The sequence below is a fragment of the Quercus suber genome, unplaced genomic scaffold (genome assembly GCF_002906115.3).
Source record: "Quercus suber isolate HL8 unplaced genomic scaffold, Cork oak 2.0 scaffold_707, whole genome shotgun sequence".
Classification (NCBI taxonomy): Eukaryota; Viridiplantae; Streptophyta; class Magnoliopsida; order Fagales; family Fagaceae; genus Quercus; species Quercus suber.
The window spans coordinates 59,593-87,129 of NW_027070148.1; the positions used below are offsets into that span (position 1 = coordinate 59,593).

The following is a 27,537-nucleotide window of genomic DNA, read 5'->3' on the forward strand; positions in this document are numbered from 1 at the left end:
TGGAACTCATCTCTCATGCGTTAGCAAGTCTTATTCATGCTTTTTGCCAGTGTCCATATGGACAAACTAAGTAAGATAATAGTTTGGGATCCATTTGTAGCAAAGATGAATCCCATTGCCACGGAGCTTGTTTTTCTTCTTATGTAAAGTCTTTAGTTTGCTTCATGTTAGTGTCCATGGTGTCATACCAAGATAGAAAACTCAGTTCGCAACTCACCCGGGGCAAAGACAAGGTCTAGTACCACTACATTATCATTATTACTTCGCTAATCACTACACTTTCACAATGTTATGAAATAGCGCTTGAATAATGAAAATACAACTAAATGTAGTAAAAATCATGCATAGAACTTAATAAGCTTTATAATATGCCAATGATGTCTTTGTTGTAGAAAAAGTCATGCGCTAGAGCTGGCACCTTTTTTTTTTAATTTTTAAGGAGCAATTTTGTAACGAAGATAAGAGCATCGGCAAACTTTTTGTATGCAATTTCCCCAACCCTTAATATAGCTTTAGAGTTCAAATGCGCCCAAAAGTCGCATTATGGTAGCAAGTTTGCGTGGATGGAGTGCCTTGAATAGTCTAACGTTTGATAATCACTAGGTCTAACATTTCTATAGAGAAAAGAGAGAAATTAATCAATTGTCTAAAACTGGAAACCATTAGTTTAACCCACTCTTTCAAACTTTTTTATCTTCTTTTTGAGAAACAATTTCCTTCGAACTTAGGACCACTTAGCTCGGTACAATCATAAACTACTAGTTATCCCATTTGTTAAATTGTTAAGAATTAATGAATTTTATCATTCAAGTATTATTGTAACAAGTAAGCAGAAATGCAGACTGGTTTTATGGATAAAGTGCGTTAGGAACTTCCATCAAGTTTTTACCTGCACATTTGAGCATTTGGATCTTCTCACATGCATGTATGGTTGTATAAGAGGAACAACAAAACAAACTTCAAAATTAAATGATGTCAAATCAAGGTTAATTAATTCTTCGACACTTTTCCATGAGTAAGGAACACCAGGTATATGATAGCTTATAGAGTTGTACATGATAGGTAGGTACAGCAGAAAATATGATCCGCAAAATGGGCAAATGCAGTAGAAGTAAACAACCACAAATCTAGACATTCATACTGGCACTTTAATTAGTAGTCTAGACAACAAAAACCAAAAAGAACACATTGTCACTTGTGAAGGCGATAAGTAGGAATAGCAAGTAGGTGCTTGGCTCTAGGAATCCAATTTCCCCAACCCTTAATATAGCTTTAGAGTTCACCTTCTCAAAAAAAAAAAAAAAAAAAAAAGAAAAAGCTTTAGAGTTCAAATTCGCCCATAAGTCGTTGCATTGTGGTAGCAAGTTTGCGTGGATGGAGTTCCTTGAATAGTCTAACGTTTGATAATCACTAGGTCTAACATTTCTATAGAGAAAAGAGAGAAATTAATCAATTGTCTAAAACTGGAAACCATTAGTTTAACCCACTCTTTCAAACTTTTTTATCTTCTTTTTGAGAAACAATCTCCTTCAAACTTAGGACCACTTAGCTCAGTACAATCATAAACTACTAGTTATCCCATTTGTTAAATTGTCAAGAAATAAAGAATTTTATCATTTAAGTATTATTGTAACAAGTAGAAATGCGGACTGGCTTTATGGATAAAGTGCGTCTGGAACTTCCATCAAGTTTTTAACTTCGCATTTGAGCATTCGGATCTTCTCACATGCATGTATGGTTGTATAAGAGGAATAGCAAAACAAACCTCAAAATTAAATGATGTAAAATCAAGGTTAATTAATTCTTCAACACTTTTCCATGAGTAAGGAACACCAGGTATATTGTAGCTTATAGAGTTGTACAAGATAGGTATGTACACTAGAAAATATGATCCACAAAATGAGCAAATGCAGTAGAAGTAAACAACCACAAATCTAGACATTCATACTGGCACTTTAATTAGTAGTCTAGACAACAAAAACCTAAAAGAACACATTGTCACTTGTGAAGGCGATAAGTAGGAATAGCAAGTAGGTGCTTGGCTCTAGGAGTTGTGAGACCAAACTCTTCGGTCATGTCCAACTCCGTTGGCAACATGTCATTAGGAAGCTCCCAATCAAAGCAATGAACAAGCTGTGCTAACACTAGCCGAACCACAGTTAGACCCAATTGCATTCCTGGACAGCTTCTTCTCCCAGACCCAAATGGGATAAGCTCAAAGTCATGTCCTCTAAGATCTATGTTACTCCCAACAAATCTCTCTGGATTAAACTTATCTGGCTCAGTCCAAACACTTGGGTCTCTCCCAATTGCCCATACATTTATTAAGAGTCTAGACTTACGAGGTATGTGGTAATCATTGATAGTGCAATCTTCCAATGCCTCATGAGGTATCAACAAAGGTGCTACTGGATGTAGCCTCATGGTTTCTTTTACAACCATGTCCAAGTACTCCAAGCTATCCAAGTCAGATTCATCTCCCATCCTCTCTGAGCCCACCACATTTTCCAACTCCTTTTGAACTTTCTTCATTATACGAGGATGCCTGATTTGTTCCGTGAGCATCCAATCAATTGCTGTAGCTGAAGTGTCCATTGAGGCGGCAAGCATATCCTGAAAGAAAATAATTGTTCGAAAATTACAACAAACAAGTCTTAATCCCTAAATTATTGGGATTGACAAGTAAAGAAACAACACTAGAATAAAATTTTGATTCTAGCAAATGATGCCGCTTTAGCTTCAACTTGATCAATTCTTATAAAAATTAGTTTTTAAGTAGATAGTAGGATGGTATAAATAAAAATTATTAGAAATCATATTGTATACACAAGATTATATTTGGTACATAATTGAAATCTACACACAAACATATAGAATCGTTTTTTTTCCCTAAAACAACACAAACATAAAGAATCAGTTTTGACTATATTATTAATTTAACGATTTGATATATGATGTGTTTGACTCCTTACTAATATCATGTAAGTTCTTTGAATAATTACCAAGATTATAGCTTTGATATTGGGCCGTTCAATTAAGTACTCGGATTCCTTAGATCCCATGAAGCCCAACATGACATCAACAAAGTCCTTGGTCTTATTTTCATCCTTGGATTGGACATGCTCATCAATGATCTTCTCCAAAAAGGCATCGAAGATCTTACTCACAGCCTTCATGCGCTGAGTTAGACCCTGAAGGTCAAGGGGTGCAACATAAGGAATGTAATCACCTAAGTTAAGAGTTGCGGTTAGCTGCATACCCTCTTGGATTACAGACTTGAATCCCCTCTCATCAAACTCCTTCTCCATGTACTTCTTCCCAAACACCAAACGCCAAGTCATATCCGCGCTGAGAGACGAAACCTTGGCACTGAGATGAACAGCAACATGTTCATGTGCTGCCCCTTGAATGAACTTTATCAATAGGTAAAGCTCTTCTTTTCTCATGGATTTGAAAGAATTGATTTTGAGGTTGCTAAGTAATTCAAGGGTGCACATCTTACGTATGTTGCGCCAATAAGAGCCATATGGAGCAAAGACCAAGCTCTTTTGCTCATACGAGGTGCTTTGAAGCCTCATTAGGTGGTCTACTAGCAAAAACAAGGTCATGTGTCTCAAGGAATAGCTTGGCAGCTTGAGGGGATGAGACAATAATGGTAGGTACAATCCCTAAGCGCAAATGCATGATAGGACAGTGTTTTTGAGCTAGTTGATGAAGATCTTGATGAGGGAATTCTCCTAACATATGAAGGTTCCCAAAGATAGGGGGGAACCCTCTTGGACCAGGAGGAAATTTCTTCTTCTTGGTTTTGCTTTTCCGTTGTACTAGGATATAAGCAAGCAAGACAAGTGAGAGTATGGTCCATGTCCAAGCCATGGTGGGCATTTTTAAGGCTGAGCGCACTGGGTGGTGAAGGCAAGTTCAGTTTTTTTTTTTTGATGAACATATGGAGTCGTTATTTATGACAGGAAATCGTACAAACGGACAATAAACTATAGATAAAATCACAACTAAAATTCAAATTTGCTACAATTACTCCTACCACATCCACTAAACATATAAAATTCAAATTTGCTACAATTACTCCTATTAAAATACGGCAACCAACTCTCTTCTTCTTCTTCTTTTTCTGATAGGTCAAGAATGTATTGACCTCTTGTAATGAATTAACAAATTTATTAGCCAAGTTAATTAATTAATTCAATTAGCATGCAATACGCGTGGTAACACAAACAAATCACCAATTAACTAAATGCAGTGGAAATTAAATTAACACGGTGATTTGTTTACGAATAGGGAAAACCTACACGACAAAAACCCCACAGGTATTTTAAGGTCACACTCCAAGAATTACTATTATCAAAAAGCGGTTACAAGTAAAGGAATCCCAGTACCTTATACCAACTCCAGTTGAACTCTTCTTTAATACCTAATTGGACTTGTTCTGTGTGAAATCTCTCATTTTAATGCAGGCTCCCAATACGAACTAACCATTCGATGTGCAAATCCCAGTACTGGCTTACTCACCAACTTGAGAAAATGTTGGCTCAAAGTTTTTCAGTTATCACATGATAAAGATCACGAAACTCTTGGTTAAAAACCCTACGGTGTACGAACATAGAAGTTTCTTCAAAGAAAGATGAACTAGGCAAATTCTTCTCCGTTAAATTTGATGAACACAACTTTGCTTCACACTCGCACAACCTTTGAGTCCTTTAAAATATCCTTATATATGTTTAGGTTGTGAGAAAGAAAACCCAAACATATACACCGGATTGGATGAAAATCAATGAAAATCTTTTTTCATAAACCTGATAGATAGCTATTATTTTACTACAACTAAATAGTAGTAAAAATCATGCATAGAACTTGAATAAGCTCTGCATAGAACTTAATAAGCTTTATAATATGCCAATGATGTCTTTGTTGTAGAAAAAGTCATGTTCTGCCGCTAGAGCTAGCACTTTTTTTTTTTTTTAGGAGCAATTTTGTAACAAAGATAAGAACATCGGCAAACTTTTTGTATCCAATTTCCCCAACCCTTAATATAGCTTAGGTTCAAATGCGCCCAAAAGTCGTTGCATGTGGTAGCTAGTTTGCGTGGATGGAGTGCCTTGAAAACATGCGTACAAAGTTGTTATATTGTAACGTAAATATATATCATAGTCTATACATTGGCTAAATTGGCAAATATGAAAGTTAAAATGAACCTGACAAACTTAGAGATTAGAGGCTGCAATAGGTTTGGATATATTTGTACCTTGAACCTTGAAAAAAGAGAGGACAACCATGAAGAGGATCAAAACTGCTGCGAAGAGTTTTTATATTTATTATATAATTGGTTTTGAAATAATTAAATCAACCATTTTTTAAAATTTTTAAATAAAAGCATGGACATTATGGAAAGTGGAATTTTTGGATTGTCATCAACTATTAAAAATATTAAAAATGTTGATCTATTATTTGTGTGTGTTTGTTTCTCCAAAAAAAAAAAAGTTAATCAAATCTTCTAGTTTTTCATTGAATCTGCGAATAGTGAGAACGTACTAGAGTCGTAGACATAATTATTACTTGAGATGGGGCTACATTAATGAATATATGTGGATTTGAATAGAGATGAATTTCCATTATTATTATTATTATTAGCTTCAATTGGGCTAAATTGTTTAATGTAAATTTCTCTGGTCCAAGAGGCTTCCCTGTCACATTGTAAAATTTTCATATAGCACATTGGATAAGTACCGTGCGACATCATAATTTATAAATAAATCCTGTGGGGCTGCAAAAACTTGCCGTGGAGTCCTTCAGAAATCACACTCAAATTATTCAATCAGCTACAAATAAGTAAAATAAGGGAAAAACACTCTAAATGGGAAACTCAAGCAATTGATTTCTCTCAACTCAATATTAAAATTTCAACTAGGTATTACAATAGATAACTCTCACTTCCCCGGTATTATCTTTACTCTCTCTCTCTCTCTACTCAATTTTTCTTCTCTATGTTCCTTTTTCTTCTTTTTTCCAGATCCCCCTTCTTTTACCTCTCCTCCCCCCTTTTATAGCTTCAATTCTTGCTCTTATCACTAAGTTGTTTGACTGCTAGAGTCTAGAGATATTTTTCTCAACTTTATGAATTCCTCTCTCCCCTATCCTGGAACTGCCTTTTGGGGGTTGCTTGTACTTTTAGCTGTCCACTTGTATTTAATGTAGAGAGGTGAGTAAGAGCCCCTCATTAATGCAGAGGTAAAGATCTTCAACCTTCTTGCATGTTAGAACTTTCTTTTGGTCCCAAGAATCTCCTAGAAATCACATGTGGATCACTTGCGCACCATACTCGGTAAGTGCACCTTACCTTTTCCAGAGAACTAATCTCTTGTGTCACCCATTTTTTCGCAATACTTGGGATGACCCAGCTTTCCTTCTTTCATGGTTTATTACCCATTGAGCCTTCCTTTCAAAACATAGGTCAACCCAATTCTTTCCCGTGGCCCAATTCTTCTTGGGCTTTAGGCTCAAGAAGTGATTGTTCCATCCCCACAATGCCCCCTATGATCTCCAGTCATCATAACTGGTGTGGTTAAGAGAAACAAGCAATCATTAACTGCATTTAGAATAGTTGGCGTCAGGCAATAAATGCGTGGACATTCTGTGTTTCTCGCCCTATGATCATTAGCCATGTTTCTGAATGGACGCCACTGCCCTTTGGAAAACAGAAAATGGGAGGAAAGGAAGGGTCTCATCTTCCCTTCCTCTCCCTCACTTTTCCTATATAAGGGAGACTCCAAACCTCTTCAAGTCTCCTTCGTTATCATTCTATTAGTACTCTAAGAAAAAATTTTCTTTCTCTTTTCTCTCCATCACTTCCTTCTCCGAGATCTTCAGGCGGCCTTCAGAACCCCCTTTCTTTGCTTCGCTTTCCTATTGTAAGTCATCAACTTTTCTTCATTTAGATTAGTCTTACTTTTATATTTTCTTCTTAGTTTATTTTTTGTTTACATGGGAAATTTTAAATTATGGTTGCATACCCTTGAGAGATTAGTAGTTTAGGAGAAATATAACTTTCCTAATGATGTAGAAGTAAGTATTTCTTGAATCCGAGACAATACTTTCAAGGGGGGAAGGCAGAGCGGTAATCCCACTGTTGCCATTGTAGAATGGGAGTGAGGATCCCCATAAGTGACCTCCTTACCAACTTCCTACGCCACTTTAAGCCTTCCCGACCAATGTACTCTTAATTCTTAGGATCGTTAGTGTGTAGAACCCTTTAATAAGAGGCTGGATTGAACTTACCAAGCACGACATCAACTAGTTTATAGCTTTTAGAAGTAAAACCTCCGGGTATTACTTTAAGATCCGGCACAGGGAGGTGGGCTTATCTAGGCCTTCGATTTCGAAAGGAAAAGAGGGAGATTACTTGATCGTCTCAGGAAATTGGTACCCAAAGAATCCATTGCCCCATTAGTGCGGGTAAAGTGGTGGTAGACTTAATAGGATTTTCTTTAACTACTTATTATTATTATTCTATCTTTTTTTCGAGTTGTATTTCATATTCTACATGACTACCTTTGCTTGTTTCTTTTTAGAGAAACATGCCTTCAAGAAGAAAAGACATTTAATCAACTCACGGATTTGAACAGGTTTGAGATCTCCAATTTATCCCATCCACGGTAACTCCTGCACTTACTTGATACTGGCTACTCCCTGTGTATAAGCTTCCAAGCTGCGGAAAGGCTATTACCTTAAAGCATCCACTACTCCATACATAGAGTTTGCACAACAAGGGATATATCTTATCCCCTTCTGAATGCGCCCGCGAGAAGAGGAAGGTACCAAGCAACTTCTTCCCTCTTTACTCTTGCGGATCAGGAGTAACCATTGCTGCTCCTACCCTTGCAACCTCCCCACATAGCGAAAGAAGAAGAAAACGGGAGCGTTCCTCCTCGAGTCCTTCACCTCCCTGAGAAGAATCTAACTTCGGAAGCCATCCTTTAACGAATCTCCAACTGAGTGACGCTTCAAGAAGTGGGGTCACCCTTGCAAACTCTTGGCCACTCAATCTGCTTAGGACTAAACCCCTCCTGCCTCAACTATAATGCTCCTGAGCCACTCAAGCTATCCAACACCATGTGGGGCAATTCCTTCCTGTGAAACAAGGGCTAGTGGAGCTCCTGGGGTGCAGGCCAATTCTTTAAGCTCTTGATCTCAAAAACTGTCCCCCTGATCTAAGGACTATGGTTGAAGCGCGGGGGCTCCTACTTATGTTCACCCTTCATGGTGAAGGGTTCCCCTCCCTGCAATAGAAAGGGTTAGGCCCTGGAGAGAGGGGGGGGGAAAGTAGTCAAGAGTGTTGGTGAAGCTCTCTTGCTTCAAGCTAACATGAATCACTGGGCTAAGTGGGATGATATATCTCTCTGCTCAATATGGGAAGGGAAGTCATCATGGTAACTAATTTTTCCCTAGCGTGTTCTTATTGAAGGGGTAAACCTACTGCAGCATTGGGAGGAGAGATACACTCTCTCCTGTATCTTCAAGAGGAGCCTGTCATGTTTAACTCTTTTTATTTTTTATTTTTTTTTTATAGTTAATTTAAGAACATTTTAGTAGTTTGCCCAATTTGGGGGCCCTTGTTTTGTACTTAATTTACTTAGTGTTTCAAACTTTTATACATTTAAGTATTTCGAAGTTTCTGCACCTAACATGCTCATATTTCTTTTCCGAGTTGCTTAGAGATGTTGTCATTATTTTTCATGGTTTTTCCACAAAGGAAATGCCATTAGCTTTTTGCAATATTAATAACTTGCTAAGTTTGGTAAATGTTTGATGGTTGACTACTAGATCAAATTTGAAACAAGAACCTTAGCTAATCACTTACCGGCTACTTGTTCTGGAACTCATCTCTCATGCTTAGCAAGTCTTATTCATGCTTTTGCGCAGTGTCCATATGGACAAACTAAGTAAGATAATAGTTTGGGACCATTGTAGCAAAGATGAACCCATTGCCGTAGAAAAAGTCATGTTCTGCCGCTAGAGCTAGCACCTTTTTATATTTATATTTTTGAAGCGAATGTCAATTGTATACAGATAGACTAAAGATAAGCATGCGGATCAGGCAACTACTTTTTGTATCCAATTTCCCCCAACCCTTAATATAGCTTTAGAGTTCACCTTCTCAAAAAAAAAAAAAAAAAAAAAAGAAAAAGCTTTAGAGTTCAAATTCGCCCAAAAGTCGTTGCATTTGGTAGCAAGTTTGCGTGGATGGAGTCCTTGAATAGTCTAACGTTTGATAATCACTAGGTCTAACATTTCTATAGAGAAAAGAGAGAAATTAATCAATTGTCTAAAACTGGAAACCATTAGTTTAACCCACTCTTTCAAACTTTTTTATCTTCTTTTTGAGAAACAATTTCCTTCAACTTAGGACTTTTTTCTCCTCTCCTTCATGTTAAGTTGGTTTTTTAGAAAAACCCTTACTTTATTTTATTTTTTATTTTTAATGGGGAAAACCCTTATTCTTATCTTTTGTCTATACTACTATTTAAGGGGCTTCCTTGTTTGGATCGGATTTTTTTTTGTTCCAAAATACCCCTACACCTGGACAAAATTGGAGGACAATCAATTAAAATTTTATTTCTAACTTTTAAATAACCACTACAAAATAACTTTACATCCACTCACTACAAAAAAAAGGGGCTATCCTAACATTTTCAAAATCACTGGAATAGCCCTAGAAAGCGTTGGGATAGGGTCAAAATTCATATCCCGACGTTTTTTTTCCTGGCGCTTCAAACCACTAGTTTTTGAATGTTAGGATAGGGTCGCCGGACCTGTACCAGCGCTTTTCTAAAGCGCTGGAATAGGTCTCGGCACTTTCAAACCCTGATCTGGTGTTTTTACTTGTGTCGGGACAGCCTTTATGAAAATGTGAATATAACCTATACCAGCGCTTTCAATGTACTACCTATGCCAGTGTTTTCAAAAGTGCTGGTATAGGTCATGAATGAATAAAATTTAAAAGGCCTATACTAGCACTTTTGAAAGCACTGGCATAGGTGGTACCTATTCCAGCGCTCTCAAAAGCGCTAGGATAGGTCATTTAAAAAAAAAAAAAAATTTCCAAACCCTATTCCAATGGTTTTCAAAGCGCCGGGATAGGTCTTTTTATTTTATTTTATTTTATTTTAATTTTTTTAGCACCTGTAATGTGCCTACAATACATATTTTCCAATACCTATTTTATAGCAACTGTAATGAACCACAATTCATATTTTCCAATAGCAAATACAATATCACGTTAAACCAAGAAACTAAATATATTCTTATTACACCATATCAATAATTACATCCCAAATGTCTAGAATGTTATATATACACAAAATAATACATCTAAGTGTCTAGAATGTTATAAGGTGCCCCTACACTACGATTTCATGATTGCACATACAGAACAAACAACACTCACAATATAAAATACACCACCTTTTCTCTCCATGCAAGCCACTTGCTTGCTCCAAAACAGCAACCCACCACAGCAGTGATGTAAACACATTATTTTACAATTAATTTAAGGGAATTAAGAAGCAAATCTTACTCACCCTTTAGCAATCCCAGTGTTTGCCCACGGAAAGAAGAAGGCAAACTTCAAACAACCTACCACTCCTACAAAAGAGAACTAACCATTACTCACTACTGTGATAACTTAAATGACGTAAATTAGGTCAATTCCTGTCCAAAACCATGTAACAAGTGAACCACGGTATAGGCTTGTTTTAGTTTTGATATACGATTGAAAATTAGTCTTGAAACTATTGGTAGTCATATTTGATGCCATGATATCGGGACTCCCCACACAGAAGGAAAATTTTGTTGTGTACTACTATAATTTTTAGCTATAGTTATGACTTTCTTTAATTGCATGATATTCCCATACAATTTTAAGTTCGTTTGTTTGTTGGAATTAAAGTAAAAAGAAAATCTATTTGTTTATGGTTATATGTGTGTCTATATAGCATATATAGTAATCTACATCCCTCCTTATATGTTTTGTATTCCTATGTAAGATGATTCCTAGTCTTCATGAACAAGCTTATTTATAGAGTAATGACATTTTGATTAGTAATAGCTTTACTTAAGTAATCACAAAGCGTAACAGAAAATTACAATAGCAGTAAATGATAATAAACCAAAACACAAAACTCAAACAGTATGATTCATAAAAACAAAGAACTACACTCATTGTTTTAAAATGTAAAATGTGCACTCCCAAAAGTTCACTTAACTCAGTGGCACGTCTAGTTTTAGGGACGTTGCCTCCTATTCAAATCAAATAATAATATTGTTCATTTTATTGCTGTATTGTATACATTACTCTTGAGAGGTAAAGACAATAACCAATAATATAGCATTTTCTTGCACAAAAATCATGTTGATAATTATGGAGCATAATGTTTTAGGCATATCTATTTTTGGTCTCAAATAATTCAAAGAAATATCAACAGAAGAACAGAATAAAGAGATTTTTACAATAAAAAGAAATAAGCCTCAAATGTTCTAAGGTTCAATATATTGCATTGCATGTTTGTCAATATCAAACTCACAAACCAAAACTAATAACCCCATAATCACATATATCTTTACAATAAGCCCATCATCCTCTTAGTAGCTCCTAAAATTTCTATTGATGAACCACAAACTGAATCACTTAAACGACTTACCATTTGTTAAGAACAGAAAGGTTACCTTCAAAGCACCTGCAGCGAAAATCAACTGAGTCAGATACAACAATAGAATAAAAAGAAACATTATTCATTAAGACTGGCAACCATAATAGTATAATTACCATTCCCAAAACCAGAAACTAAAACATTCTTTGTACATCCATCATTCCTTACTCTTTTACAGTTCTCATTTCACAACAATTTCAGCCTAATTAAGATGAATTTCCCAAATTTTCCAAAACACACACACACACACACACACAAAACCCTAAACATGTGTCATGAATTCTATTTTCCCCTCCTTTTCTACTCAATTTTCCCAGCAACCAAATCAACAACCCACCACAACAAAATTTTTGACATATAATTATAGACTAGTAGGGTATTATAAAGTAGATTTTACTCATCCTTTAGCAATTCATTGGTTTGCTCCCAGAAAGAGGAACTCAAACTTACAGCAAGCTGCTAATCTTGCAAAATCTAAGTCTAAATTATAGACTACTAAGATAACTTAAAAGACGTAAATTAGGTGACTTTATGTCCAAAATCATGTAAAAAGAGAAGAAACTACTAAACTAAGTACATTGAAAGAACAAACTATAAACTAAAATAGGGAGAGGTGTGCAAAGATATACAAACCAAAAGATAAGCTCCAATATTTTGCTAGTTTGCATTTGTTCCACAGTAAACATGAGCTATTTAATAATTTAATCATACGTAGTCAGAGAATGAGAGGTTAACTTACTAGTTGCTACCTTGCTTTGCTCCACAGGAGATGCCAAAGATATTGCAGTAGCCACCAAATGTTTAATCTAGCAATTTAACAAATCCAACAGTCAGAATTGAGTTGTTTTTTTTTTTTTTTTTTTTAATAAAAAAACACAATGACAAAGTAAAATAAAATTATCAACTAAATTGAGTTGAAAGATTAATGCATAGAAGCACTGTTGAAGGCGCTTGCTTGATTCATGTTTGAAATATTGATAAATTAGACGTGCCATAGCAGACTTGTAGTTCTAGTTGTAGTTGTAGCTCTCTCTCTCTCTCTTTCTCTCTTGGGATATATATTGATAGATGATGGTTNAGCAAAAACTCACTCATCAATTCAAAAGGAATAAAAATGGTAGAAATAATTGCATTGTCAAATTGCAAAGGCAAGTTACATATTAAATTTATTTCTTTATACATTATTGTCATTCAGGTCAATTCAAATTGTTATTTGGAACCAACTGTTTGCAAATGTTAGCTATATTTTTAGTACTAGCATACTTGGTCAATGCTACCAAGTTTTTTCGCAATTCAATCATTAGTTTTAAGAAAAATTCAGTTGGAAGTGTAATAATTCTATGAAGATAAAAAGGGAAGCAGGGGCTAGGATGTAAGAGAGAAGAAGAAATAATAGTAAAATGTCTTTTTATTTAAAAAAAAAAAAAATCTATCTTACATAAGAAACATTAAGTTTCAAATCTAAAGATATTGATACTGGTAAAAAGTATCATATATACTATTTTTTTTTATTAGTCAATATACTAATTTATACAATTGAAATTTCTAATTGTTTGAAAGAAAGTTTAGAGAATCAGGATGTTTGAATGAAGTGAACATGTCAAAACATTATTGAATACTTTGACAATAACCAATCACCTTAAATGCCAGCCCACCACTTAGTTATAGGCTAGATCCCTCTCCTGAGTTATTTATTATTTACAATATTATTTACTTTTACATGTAAGATCAAAACATAGAATCAACACTATCTCACACACCTAGTTGAAAACAATGGCTGTCCAACTTTCATACAAACTCAGCTCAGCCCCATGAGACTCCATTTGGTTTAGTTCTAACTAAAGAATTGATTACACTAGATATTGATAATAATATGAAGATAAATGTCTAAAACTTCAGAAACAAATGATACACAAAATTCTCCGATAAACTAAAAATCTCAGCTACATTGGCTAAGGCTCATTAACTAGTTAGGATAGCAACCATAGTCTATTGACATATGTCTTAACAAATATCAGTAATTAGTTTAACCAGCATATTGCACAAATGGGAAAGGTTCACAACCAAAAAGCAAATGGGATGAGGAGACCTACATATTTGCCAACTCCTTCTGCATCTGACTTCCATCTATTGCAAGAACTTGATCAACACATTAATCAAGGGACCTACCAAACCTCCACTGTTGGATTTAGAAGTTGAAGTACTTGTACCACCTACACACTCAAGCACCAAAATTACAACTTAGACTGGAAGGTAGTAAAAAAAATAATGACATTCATAACAGCACTAAATTATAAATAAATATTGAGGGAGGAATGTGGCAATACCATGACAAGTAGACGAACAAATAAATAAATGATTCTTCACTTAGGATCATAACCTACATGTCTATAGAAAACCAAATAAAAAGTGCATATGAAAACTAGATACTAGGAATTGTATTGATGGACCACTACTACTACTTTGATTGTACAATGAGCAAAAGGCCCAAAAACATACAAGTCAATAAATTTTTGTTTTAGCAAAATCTCCAAGACTCCCATGTATTATTAAATTTATTTCAAGCTATGTATGCTAGCAATTTTTCTTCAATTCTCCTGATTTTAATCATCAAATCCAAATGCAACCTAGTTGAAAATTCCATACCCAAGAACCACCAAAACCATTTCATCAAGATTCAACTACTAACCACTGTGAGATGATTGGGATTCACTTGTCTGCGAAAGATGCACTGTTAACATCATGAAAAAGATGGCCACTTGAAAGTTCAGGAAAAAAAGTAAGTTCCATAACAAAGCCAACAACTTATCAAAACAAATAACAAACTAATAAAGGGGAAAGAGAAAGAAAAGATAATATAAATTCACATGGCAGCTACTTAGACAAGTTCAATATTTAAAATTAAGACTGTAGAAATATTGAAGTTATAGTTCATATACAACATTTTATGCTCTATGTGGTTGTGACAGTGTAGGGAGGACCCCAAAAAAAAAAAAAAACTAACATCTAAAATTCCCTCTTGATAATATTTAAGAGACTAAAAAAATCATATATATATATATATATAAATTTCTAAAATCATCCAATGGGAAAAGAGCCACAAAGATGAGCCAAATAAGTAATATTTATCTTTATAAGTAAAAGTCCATTGGGACTTTATTCGTATCTTCATGAATGACTTGCATAAAACAAAATTGAAGACATAGGTTTGGATGATTGGTACTTTTGCCATCAATTTAAAATGAAAAGTTTAAGAATTTCATAGAGGAGCTTGACTAATACGTGGTCTCACACTCTCCACTTTTATTTTTCTTTTGTTAATTAATTATTTATTTATTTCCTTTTGGCCCTGACTTCACATCTTAACAAATTTGCAGTATCAGCATAGTGGAAAACAATATTCTGCACTATCCACCAATTAAATTCAATAATATATAAATTATCCCATCTTTTATATTTTATGAACCCATATTTTTTATTGCATTATCAAACAATGTCGTGCAATCCTTCCTAATCTATAGCAATCAATGCCAAAGAACATTCTTATTATCCTGCAGATTCCTTTATTTCTTTGTTGGTTCTATCTAGCCAATATTTCAACCTAAATTCAATTTTTCCTATCTTACCCGCATTAATGCAATTCAATGTTATTTTTTATATTTTATTTTGGTTTATTCTATGAATCTAAATCATTCATTTCATTTTGTGAATATGAAATAAAAATTTATTATTGAAAAAAGAAAAAAAAAATCATCAATCATAATTTCTTGAATATATACATACACACACTTAATAATACATCATCAAATGTATTATGTCATCAAATTTTACAAGTAGTCAAAAGTAATAGCAGATTTCTTTGAATGTTTTTTTTTTTTTTTTGGTATTTCATTTATATATTAATATAATCAATATCATCTAATGTGAAAATAGAGAAAGGACACTACAGACAAAAGCATTCCTTTACTTGCTTTAAAGAGGATCCCTTTTTATAGACCCGCTTTATCCAACCAAAAAGCAGGATATGCCAATGTCAAAGGCACAAATTATCAACAATGAGAAGTGTATAGCTTCATCACTAATAAGGCAGGAATTTTTGTTTTTTTTGTTTTTTTTTAGGATTAGAAAGTTCAGGGAAGAAAAGGTTGCCCCAATAATATCACAACATTCACATGACAATTAACCCTTCCAATAATGAAAAGTAGACCACATTTTATCACCATGCAAGCCACCCGCTTGCTCCAAACCAACAATCCACCACAGCAGAAATTTTAAAATATAATTATAGACTAGTAGGGTATTATGAAGCAGATTTTACTCACCCTTTAGCAATTCATTGGTTTGCTCATGGAAAGAGGAACTCAAACTTAGAGTAAGCTGCTAATCCTACAAAATCTAAGTCTAAATTATAGACTACTAAGATAACTTAAAAGATGTAAATTAGGTGACTTCATGTCCAAAATCATGTAAAGAAGAAGACACTACTAAAATAAGTACAGTGAGAGGACAAACTATAAACTAAAATAGGGATAGGTGTGCAAAGATATACAAACCAAAAGATAAGCTCCTATATTTTGCTAGTTTGCATTTGTTCCACAAGTAGACATGAGCTGTTTAATAATTTAATCATACGTAGTCAAAGAATGAGAGGTTAACTTACTAGTTGCTACCTTGCTTTGCTCCAAGGGATATGCCAAAGATGAAAAAAAGAACTCCAAGACCCTTCAATACTATTGCAGTAGCCACTAAATGTTTAATCTGGAAATAACAAATCCAATAGTCAGAATTGAGTTGTTTTTTATTTTACTAAAAAACAAAATGGCAAAGCAAAATAAAATTATCAACTAAACTGAGTGGAAAGATTAATGCATATCTCATGGTTAAAGGTGCTTGCTTGATTCATGTTTGAAATATTGATAAGAAGCATGCTTTAGGAATATAGAGTGAGACATTTACAACTTAAATATTGAATGCTCTAGAAATAGTCACTAACCCACTACCAATTTAGTAAATAGAAACTATTATACACATAGCTTACCTGTCCATCCAATATTGTCTCCAAAACAATCCCATAACACAAAATATTCTTGGTCATCCTAATATGACCAAAAAGAATAGTAGAATCCCTAAAGGAACTCTTGCAAGAAACAATAATATCATCATTGTAGTCAGATGAGTCCTCTAAACACAAACAATAACACAACCTTGACAATGTAGCTTAAAAAATTGACAAATCATGAAAAGGAAGGCCAAAAAAAATTGACCCAGATCGAAATTTAGTAAATGTACAACAAAGAACACTCCAAAACCACTAAATCATAAAGAAAGAGAAAACCCATGTGAAATAAACCAATGCAGGCTAGGAATCATAGATCTCAGCTAAAATCCTTCATCAAATTAGCAAGAAGGAAAAAAAAAAAAAAAAAACCAGAAATAAAAAATAAACTAAACTTTAACCAAAACCAAAACTAAAACCCACACAATCAACCAACAGTTATACAAAAATATACACATAACCCAAACCAAACTGTTAGGACATATGTGTTCTCACTTGTTAAGAACATATGTCACTTATTTATGTAAATTGGCTAAATCCTTTGACAAAACACACTCTACTTGTAATTGGGTAGTTCTAGGTATTTTTAATACTTCAAGAAACAAGGTTTTAAGGTCAAGTGTTGAAGTCATCAAGTCAGTCTAAGAAAAAGCAAGCTGAAGTGCAAATTCATTAAAGCTCGACACCTGCTCGATAGCTACCTCGACACCTGCTATCTGTCGAGATTTATAATTTCAAATTTTTTGATATGATTTTCTTGGGATCTGTGAATATTCTTTTGGGCCTTCTTTTCTCCAAATCCTAAATATATAAAAGGATTGTTTTAAGAGCCGTCAAGTTGTACACAAGTTGCAAAAGCATTGAGCAATCTCTGTTTAAGCAAATTGTGATTAAAGACAAAGTTCTTGACCTAATTCATCTTCTCTGAAGAAGTTGCAATGTATTTGTACCAAAGGGTTTTGTGACCAAGCATCTTCTTGATCTTCATCATGTAGAATGAACTGAAAAACTTTGCAGCCAACCTCTCTTCCTTAAGTTGGTGTTTTGAAGTCGTGTACTGGAATCTGCGCATTGGTTAGTCACGTACTTGGGAGCCGTGCATCAAAGGTAAAAATTGTCACTACAGATCAAGTCCAATTCGGTATTGGAGTAAGGGTTCAACTGTAGGTTGGTAAGGTATTTGGGATTCTTTTACTTGTAACCGCTTGATTTGATAATAGTGGAGTTTCGGGAGTGGTGACCTGAAAATCATTCGGTGGGGTTTTTGCCCAAGATTTTTTCCCATTCATAAACAAATCACCGTGTTATTTAATTTTCGCTGCATATTTAGTTTTTGGTGATTTGTTTGTGCTTCCACGCAATTGCATGATAAATTGATTAATTAATAACTTGGCTAAATAATTAATTGGTTTAATCACAAGGGGTCATTCAGATTGTGGCCTATCAAGTGGTATCAGAGCAGGCACACCCTGATTAGATTTAATCTTTGCTGTGTTGATCCATTGACCTTTGTTTGTCATGGATAGAGGACAGTCATTAATCATACCTCCTTTATTTGATGGCACTAACTATGCATACTGGAAAGTACACATGAGAACTTTCTTATAGTTTTTAGATGCGAAGGTGTGGCAAGCTGTAGAGATTGGCTGGACTAAGCCAAAAGAAGAATTGGCCGATTGGGATGACGCTAAGATCAAGGCGGCTAACTTCAACAGCAGAGCGTTAAATGCTCTATTTAGCGCAGTCACCAATGAGGAGTTCAAGAAGATATCTTCTACTGAAACTGCTAAGGAGGCTTGGACCATCCTCCAGACAACCTATGAAGGAACAAAGGCTGTCAAAGATTCAAAGCTTCAGAGGCTCACTACAAGCTTTGAAGAAATTAAGATGGAGGAGGATGAGTCGTTTGATGAGTTCTATGCCAAGGTAAAGGACATAGTGAACTCAGCCTTCAATCTTGAGGAAACCATCCCTGAACCTAAGGTTGTAAGGAAGGTGCTTAGATTTCTACCTGAGAGATTCCATGCCAAGATTACGGCAATAGAAGAATCAAAGAATATTGACAAAATTCCTTTGATTGCGCTGGTTGGAAACTTGTAGACCTACGAGCTAGGACTATTTAGGATTGGCAAAATGGGTAAAGGCAAGAGCATGGCCTTGAAAGCAAAGAGCAGTGATACAGATGAGTCTTCCGATGATGAAGATTCCAAGATGAAGTCCTACATTACAAGGCAGTTCAAGAAGTCTATTAAGAATGCCAATGGGAGGAACTTCGACAAGGACTGCGGACAATCCAGTTCTTTTCAGTTTAAGAGCCAAGACAAAGGGAAGAAGGATACTAAGGATGGCGGTCAGTACACTGTTTCGGCTGGACCAAAGTGCTTTGGATGTCATGGATTCGGTCACATGAAGCATGAATCCCCAACATATCTTAAGAGCATTGGGAAGAGTAAGGCACTTGCTGCAACTTTGAGTGACACTGAGCCCGAAGATAATTCCGACAATGAGGATGACGGAATCTTAAATGCCTTCCCTACCACAGTCAATTCTACTGAAGGGATTGTTGAAGAAGTGGATGAAGAAGAAGGACTGGTGGAGTCCAAATTTGAGAAAATGGATGATCAAGATGATATCCATTCAGCCTATGAGAAGCTTTACAAGCTCTCTGAGAAGCATGAGAAATTGTATAGGCTGGCCACCAAGAAACTCAGTGATGTAGAACTTGATCGTGAAGAGTTGTCCACAAAGTTTGATGAGGCGAATCAAACTATTGGAGCACTAAGGTTTGAGAACAACTTTTTGGCTGAGAAGACCAAGAAGCTTGAAGATGAGCTGTTTCAAGTTAGAGCTTAATTAGAGAGGACTTCAAGTGCAAAGCTTGATGAGATGTTGAGCAATCAGAAAACTACTTCGAATTGAACAGGCTTAGGGTATAGTCTTTCTTTCTCTAATACTACTTCTACTAGTAATACTGTTTTTGTTTCTCCTACTAATAACACTAAAATTGAAAACACTGATGTTAAAACTGAATTAGCTAGTGAGAACTTAGATAAGGGTAAATCTATCTTAGGAGCACCCCATAATCAAGATAAGAAAGATGCAAAAAACTCTAGGGCTAAGAAGGCTAACTCTCAAAAGCCTAAACAAAAGAAGCAGCATCTCTGTCATCATTGTGGAGCTGCCGGTCATACTCGACCAAATTGCTATAAATGGCTAGCCACTCAACAGAGCAACGGCATAGCCACCAAATTGCTATAAGGAGCTTCAATCCTCTCTTGCTTCTCTAGGAGATCTTCTGAAAGCCCTCATGTTCCTTTCGAACTTGAACGGTTTCAATTCTTCCCCCTCACCGCTGGTTCAAGGGTTCAATCAAAGGAAAGATTCTTCCAAGGTGTGGAAGAAAAAGGACTCTAAGTGATTTCATCACTTTCTTTTCCCTTCTTGCTTTTCTTGTGTGTTGCATAGCTTATGTGTTTTGCATTTTTTCTGAGTCAGTCTAGTTTTATACTTTGTTTTGTTTAACATGTTTTTGTGTGTTTACTTTCAGTTTTGTTTACTTTTTTTTTTAATATAAAAATAAAAAAAATTGAAAATCAGAAAAATACAAAAACAGTGAGTGTTTTGTGTACTTTGGTACTTATGTACCTTGGATGGACATTGAATTAAAGTTTCTAAACTTTGTATCTCTTGTAACTTAGATGAGCATCTCTATGCACAACTAAGCAAGTGAGCTTTGTGACTCTTGTTTGTGATGAGTAAGATTAAGTTATCTCTTAAACTTAACACTCATATCACTTTTTTTGACGGATAGGATTAGAAAATCCTAAGAGAAAGGCATATATAACCATCTCATCACTGTTGCCCGCCAATCATAATATAACACATGTACGCTTTGGCATAGCAAAAGTACAGTGTCAAAGACACATGTTTGCTTCGGCATAGTAAAAGTGTAGTGTCACAGACATTCGTATGCTTCGGCATAGTAAAAGTGCGATGTCAAATGCTTAACATCTTGGGTATTTCTTTTCTCTCTTTTATATGCCCATGTATGGTATGCTAAAATAAAAGAAAATATGCAAAGAAAATAAAAAGTAAAAAGATTAAAAATGCTTTAAATATGGTTGCAAGCGTGTATTCTAGGAGATGTAGGAGTTATAGGATGTACCTCGAAGGTGATAGTCTCTATTAAACAGTTATGATTGTGTGTAAGTTAAAGTTATTTTCTCATATCTCATATCGTCATAACATGTATACACATATGCAATCTTGCGATATTTTTCACACACAACATGCAATATTCTTTGCTACTATTGATACATGTGCAGGTACAATGTGATTTGGCCATCACAAGTGTTTACATGCGCTAATGTATGCTCACTAAACTGTCTTGACTTGTTTTTGAAAAATAAAATTGGTTAGACTTGTTTAGTGTGTGTGTGTGTTTTTGAGGATCCATGTGCTTAGTTCCTTGTTGAGAGATGATTTTGAGAGCTTTATATGTTGATTGGATCAATGGTTGAGGTGTATGTTGGATTGCCAATAGTTGAGGTGTATGTTGGATTGCATTCATGTCTATATTTTTCTCTTCTCGAAAAACTGCTCTTTTAACCTGGCTCGACACCTCCTCGATACCTCCTCGATACCTGGTTATCTGTCGAGCTTCTCAAGCCTTATTCTTATCGCAATCTCGACACCTCTTCCACACCTGATGGATCGATCAAGAAAGTTTCTGTCTCCTCGATACCTCTTCGATACCTGGTCGATCGATCGAGCTTCTATGCTTTGAAACTAGTTCTTGTTCCTCGACACCTATCGATACCTGCAGCTGTCGATAGCCATTTTCCTTGACACCTCCTTGATAGCTTCCTCGATACCTCTCGACACCTCAGCTGTCGAGAATTACTGAAGATTCTATTTAAGGATCTGTCGCGATTCAGACTTCATTTTCTCGATCTGTTCGTGGCTGTTCATCTCCTCAACACATTTTTCTCACTTAAATCTTCAAACCCACTTGATTTTCGGTCTTCCTTTGGTTTCAATCACTTGGTATGTTCATTTTTCCCTTCCTTTCTCATGCATTTCATGTTTTGAAACCTAGTTTTTGGGATTTTTGAAATTTTTGGGGTTTTTCAAAANTCCTCTCATTTTATCATTTTCTATCATCATAGATGTTCATCTTGATTCGGCGTCCCGTGATAAGCTTATCTTTTCCTTCCGCTATCACGAGAATTTTATGCCATTTTTCTATTCCTTTCCTGTGTCCGACCACTTCACACACATCTGTGCCATAGATGCTGCTACCGTAAAACGTAGTAAGGCTCAGTTAGGTTGAGACAGACGGATTCCATTCCTTCCTCCCGTTCAGCTCCATCAAGATCTGCTCCACCTACATCTGCTTTCTTTCCCTTACGGGCGATGTATCTCTTGAAGACATCATGGTGCAGCTGCAGCGCATGGATGCTCGCCTCGATACACTCTCCTCCAAGTTGTATCAGGTGAATGTATCAGGTGAATGTTTGTGTTGGTCGTATTGCATGACGGCAAGCAAACATGGGTGGTTTTGCTCTAAAGGCTACTCCTTCACCACCTACTCCAGCGGCTTCAAACTTGAGGATGGTGATGATGATGATGCTTCAGATGATGATGATGGAGATGCTAGCTCTATTGATGAGATGTCTACATGACATTCTACCCTTTGTCACTTGTGACAAAAAAGGAGAGTAGGTTTGGGTTATGAGAGTAGCCATCTTAAGGGGAGAGTTAGTATAGGACATTTTTGATAGGGGAATGTTGATATTTTTGAGGGATGTAGTTTAAGGTTTGATGTATCTTTTTCTTTTCTATTATTTATAGATACATTGATCTTGTATATGAGGTCTTTTGACCAGTTTTACATACATTGTACTTATTTTCTTATATATGGATGTATGTTTCTTTCACCTCTCTCTTTATGTGTTGTTCTTTTCTATCTTTATACTCATATTCTTTATACTTGTTTGCAATCTATTATTTTTGTTTCACACAAGATGCCTTGATGAGTTTTGTTTAAAGTGTTTCAGAAATACAGGTTGTCAAAGTCTACTGTTATAAACTCTCTTCTTGCAAAGTTTTTCAAGAGTTTGTGTTTATGATAGATTTTATTGTATTCAACAAGTGAAATGAGTTAAGTGATTTATGACTTCTCTCATATGTTCATTTGTTTGTTGCTGGTTTTGTCACGGATTGCCAAAGGGGAAGATTGTTAGGACATATGTGTTCTCACTTGTTAAAAACATATGTCACTTATTTATGTAAATTGGCTAAATCCTTTGACAAAATGCACTCTACTTGTAATTGGGTAGTTCTAGGTGTTTTTAATACTTCAAGAAACAAGGTTTCAAGGTTAAGTGTTGAAGTTATCAAGTCTGTCCAAGAAAAAGCAAGCTGAAGTGCAAATTCATTAAAGCTCGACACCTGCTCGATAGCTACCTTGACACCTGCTATCTGTCGAGATTTATAATTTTAGATTTTTTGATCTGATTTTCTTGGGATTCGTGAATATGCTTTTGGACCTTCTTTCTCCAAACCCTAAACATATAAAGGATTGTTTTAAGAGCCGTCAAGTTGTACACAAGTTGCAAAAGTATTGAGCAATCCCTGTTCAAGCAAATTGTGATCAAAGACGAAGTTCTTGACCTAGTTCATCTTCTCTGAAGAAGTTGCTATGTATTTGCACCAAAGGGTTTTGTGACCAAGCATCTTCCTGATCTTCATCGTGTAGGATGAACTGAAGAACTTTGCAGCCAACCTCTCTTCCTTAAGTTGGTGTTTTGAAATGGCGTACTGGGATCCGTGCATTGGTTAGTCACGTACTTGGGAGCCGTGCATCAAAGGTGGAAATTGTCACTACAGATCAAGTCCAATTGGGTATTGGGGTAAGGGTTCAACTGTAGGTTGGTAAGGTACTTGGGATTCCTTTACTTGTAACCGCTTGATTTGATAATAGTGGAGTTTCGGGAGTGGTGACGTGAAAATCACCCGGTGGGGTTTTTGCCGCGAGGTTTTTCCCCATTTGTAAACAAATCACCGTGTTATTTAATTTTCACTACATATTTAGTTTTTGGTGATTTGTTTGTGCTTCCATGCAATTGCATGATAAATTGATTAATTAATAACTTGGCTAAGTAATTAATTGGTTTAATCACAAGAGGTCATTCAGATTGTGGCCTATCACAAACTTTAACCAAAATCAAAACTAAAAAACCAGAAATTTAACAACAAATATATATATATATACACACAAATATTGCTACAAAATAGAAATGAGAGCTAGAGAGACTTACCTTGCTTTGGGTAGGGTTTGTGGTTTTGGGTAGTATTTTTGTGTTTGAAATTTTGGAAAAGAAATGGTGGTTTTGAGTAAAGAAGAAGAGAGAAGGAGGGGAAGTGGGTTAAGGAAGAGGAAGAGGGAGAGGGAGAGGGAGAAGGAGAGAAAATGTGGGTGAGTGGAAAACATCTGAAGTAAAGAAGTGGGAGACCAAAATGGTGGGAAGGTGAAAAAAATAAATGGGAAGTCTGAAAATTTTTAAGTGGTATGAGGGACCTAGCACTTAAAAATTATATTTTATTAATTTTGGAAAAGAAATTGTGGGTTTTGAGTAAAGAAGAAGAGAGGAGGAGGGGAAGTGGGTTAAGGAAGAGGAAGAGGGAGAGGGAGAAGGAGAAGTGGGAGACCAAAAATGAGAGGCCAAAGTGGTGGGAAGGTGAAAGAAATAAATGGGAAGTATTAATGAGGAATTATTAATTTTAAAAGTGCTGGGACAACTCATTCTCATTCCCTCATGGAGAGAGCTGTCCCAGCGCTTTTAAAAGCACTAGAATAGGGTGCCCTATCCCAGCGCTTTTAAAAGCGCTAGGATGGGTCTTTCCTATAAGGGAAATCAGTAACCCTATCCTAGCGCTTTTGGGCTTCCTATACCAGAGTTTTTGAAAAATGCTGCTATAGGCCTCCTATTGCAATGCTCTGTAAAGTGCCGGTTTTGAGCCATCGTAATAGGATTTCCTATACCAGCATTTTCAAAAAGCGCTAGTACAAGATTATCTATTACGGCGGTTTGTAAAAACGCCAGTACTAGTTTCCTTATAACTAGCGTCACCTTTCATAGCATATTCCCTCCTATTCTATTCCACCTCTCCATTTTCATAATGATGTTAAATAAGAGATGGAGCGAGGACTTGGAGTTTAGGAGGGGTGTGTGTGTAGTAGTTCCAGCATTTGACTCTACTATTTTATCACTAAGGATTTTTGTTTAAAACTTTTTAAATGACTAAGTTGTTTGTTTTGGGTAAAATAGATTGATTGAGCTTAATTTTTTTGAGCTTTATTATTGGTAATTTTTGTTGTTGAGCTAATTTTTTTGGACTTATATATTTTGTTTTAGCTTTAATCTATTAATTTTTATGGCCTTTAAAAGGTGGGAAATGCTAAAACTACAAAATTTTTACAAATTGCTAATGTGGTGAGTGGTTAGTGATAAGTAGAAAGTGATGCAAGTACTATACGAACTAATAAAAATTTGCTACCTCAATAGTTTGTAAAATGTTGTAAAAAAGTGTGTGACTATAACATTACTTTTAAAAGAATTGATGGCATTATTGGGGGAGGGGGGGGGGGGGAATTATGAACTATCCCAAACATAAATGATGGAAAGCGTTTTTATATTTAGTTTTTGCTTCTTCTTTTTTTGTGTGTGTGTAAAACTATATGTTTTTTTTTTTTAATACTTAAAATAGTGCATTAAAAAAAAAAAGTAAAAATACAAAAAGTTAACCCAATAAAATTGTGTGTGAAACAGTGAGCTTTGGCTCAACAAAATGTCACAACACTTTGATAATACATTTATTATTTTATTACAGTATATTATATTTTGACTTATAAAGAACTAATAGCTCAATAGTTATGAAATATTGGGTAACAATATGTCACAACATTTCACAATGCCTTTATTTTCTATTGTGATTGGTTTTAGTATGATATTTTATTATTTTATTTTAACTTAAAAAAAATGACATCTCAATAATTGTGAAAATATTGTGATAAGCTCTTCGCTCTTTTTATAGATAGAAATTAACACAAACCATACAGAAATGTAGGGCTAAAAGGCATCCTGTGGGAGTAAATGAGTAAATGACAGAAAGACCATGCCTATTGATTCTGCTATGAACTTTAAAAAAAAATGGTAAAATGCAAAACTCACTCTCTATGTTTCACAAAAATTCATTTAAGTCCTCTAACTCATTTTAGTCCTCTAGTTTTCAAGTTTATTCAATTAATACATTTCCATAAACTTTTGTTACTGGTTGCTACCAATTAAAGTGTAAAAGACAAAAATATCCATAAACAGTTAAGGCTACCCAACTACTTTTCAAGGACAAAAAAGTCATTACATTCAAAGCAAGCATCTGCACATATATATATTTATATATATGTATGTATGTATGTATGTATGTATTGAAAAAGACAAAAACAAACCCTTTAATGCATTTAGCCTACTTGTATTTTAAGAGTAAAAATGTTATTGTAATTATTAAACAAACAATAAACAAAAAGCAAGCAAGGTGCTCGACAAAACACTGTTCACAGGCTCATTCCACTTTTTAATTTTTACTAGCATTGGCTGCATGTGCAAGGCACATGCTGCCCCATTAGTGTGAAAATTAATATAGGTTTTATGTGTGAAATCGTGAATTTTGACTCACTCAATTTGATTATATTAAAAAAGAAGTTTAATGTAGCTCATCCAATTTTGGCTCACCCAATAAACCAAAAGCAATGTAACTCTAGTGCTATCCATCAATAATAGCTTACTTATGATTTGTTGTGAAATTAATGTGAAAATGTTATGGATTTAACATTTTTTATTTGATATATAAGAAACTAAGATTTCTACAATTGTGAAAATATTGTGATAACAATAAGTGTTGTAACATTTTTTTTAAACATTTATTTTCAGTTGTAGTTGGCTATAGCCTCATATTTTATTATTTTATTTCGACTTGTAAGAAATTCGCACATCAATAATTGTGGAAATATTGTAAAATTTGTTGTGTTAGTATAACAATATAAATGTCAGCTTACATCAATATTTAAAAGAAAAAAAAAAAAAACACAAACCCATTACTGAAAAAAAAAAAAAGACCAACTAAACCAAAGCACTGTTCTAGCTAGAGTGCTGCATAGTGCAAAAACACTGGACGTATAGTGCCAAGACATTGTGCGCGCATTCGCGCTTTTATTATAAACATTTATTTTTAGTTGTGGTTGGTCACAATCTCATATTTTATTATTTTATTTTGATTTGTAAAAATTGACACAACAATAATTATGAAAATATTGTAAAATTTGTTGTGTTAGTATAATAATATATATATATATATATAGCTTACATAAATATTTAAAAGGAAAAAAAAACACAAAAAAATACTAAAAAAAAAAAAATTAGGCATGGTAGCTAAAGTGCCTCTTGGTACTGTAGCTATCGTGCAAAAATACTGTATTAATAAGTGTCACAATATTTTTACTAAACATTTATTTTTAGTTGTGGTTGGTCACAGTTTCATATTTTATTATTTTATTTTGACTTATAAAAAATTAACAACTTAATAATTATGAAAATATTGTGAAATTTGTTATGTCAATATAACAATATATATATATATATATATAAAAGTACAAACGGAAGACTTAAAAAAAAAAAGTAACTACTGTAGCTACAGTGCCGC

General features: G+C 34.8%; 1 pseudogene; it reads right to left on the minus strand.

Annotated features, from left to right (window-relative positions):
- Window positions 1-1,762: 1,762 nt before the first annotated feature.
- On the minus strand, window positions 1,763-3,942 carry LOC136064558 (cytochrome P450 71AU50-like; annotated as a pseudogene).
- Between the last annotated feature and the right edge of the window lie 23,595 nt (window positions 3,943-27,537).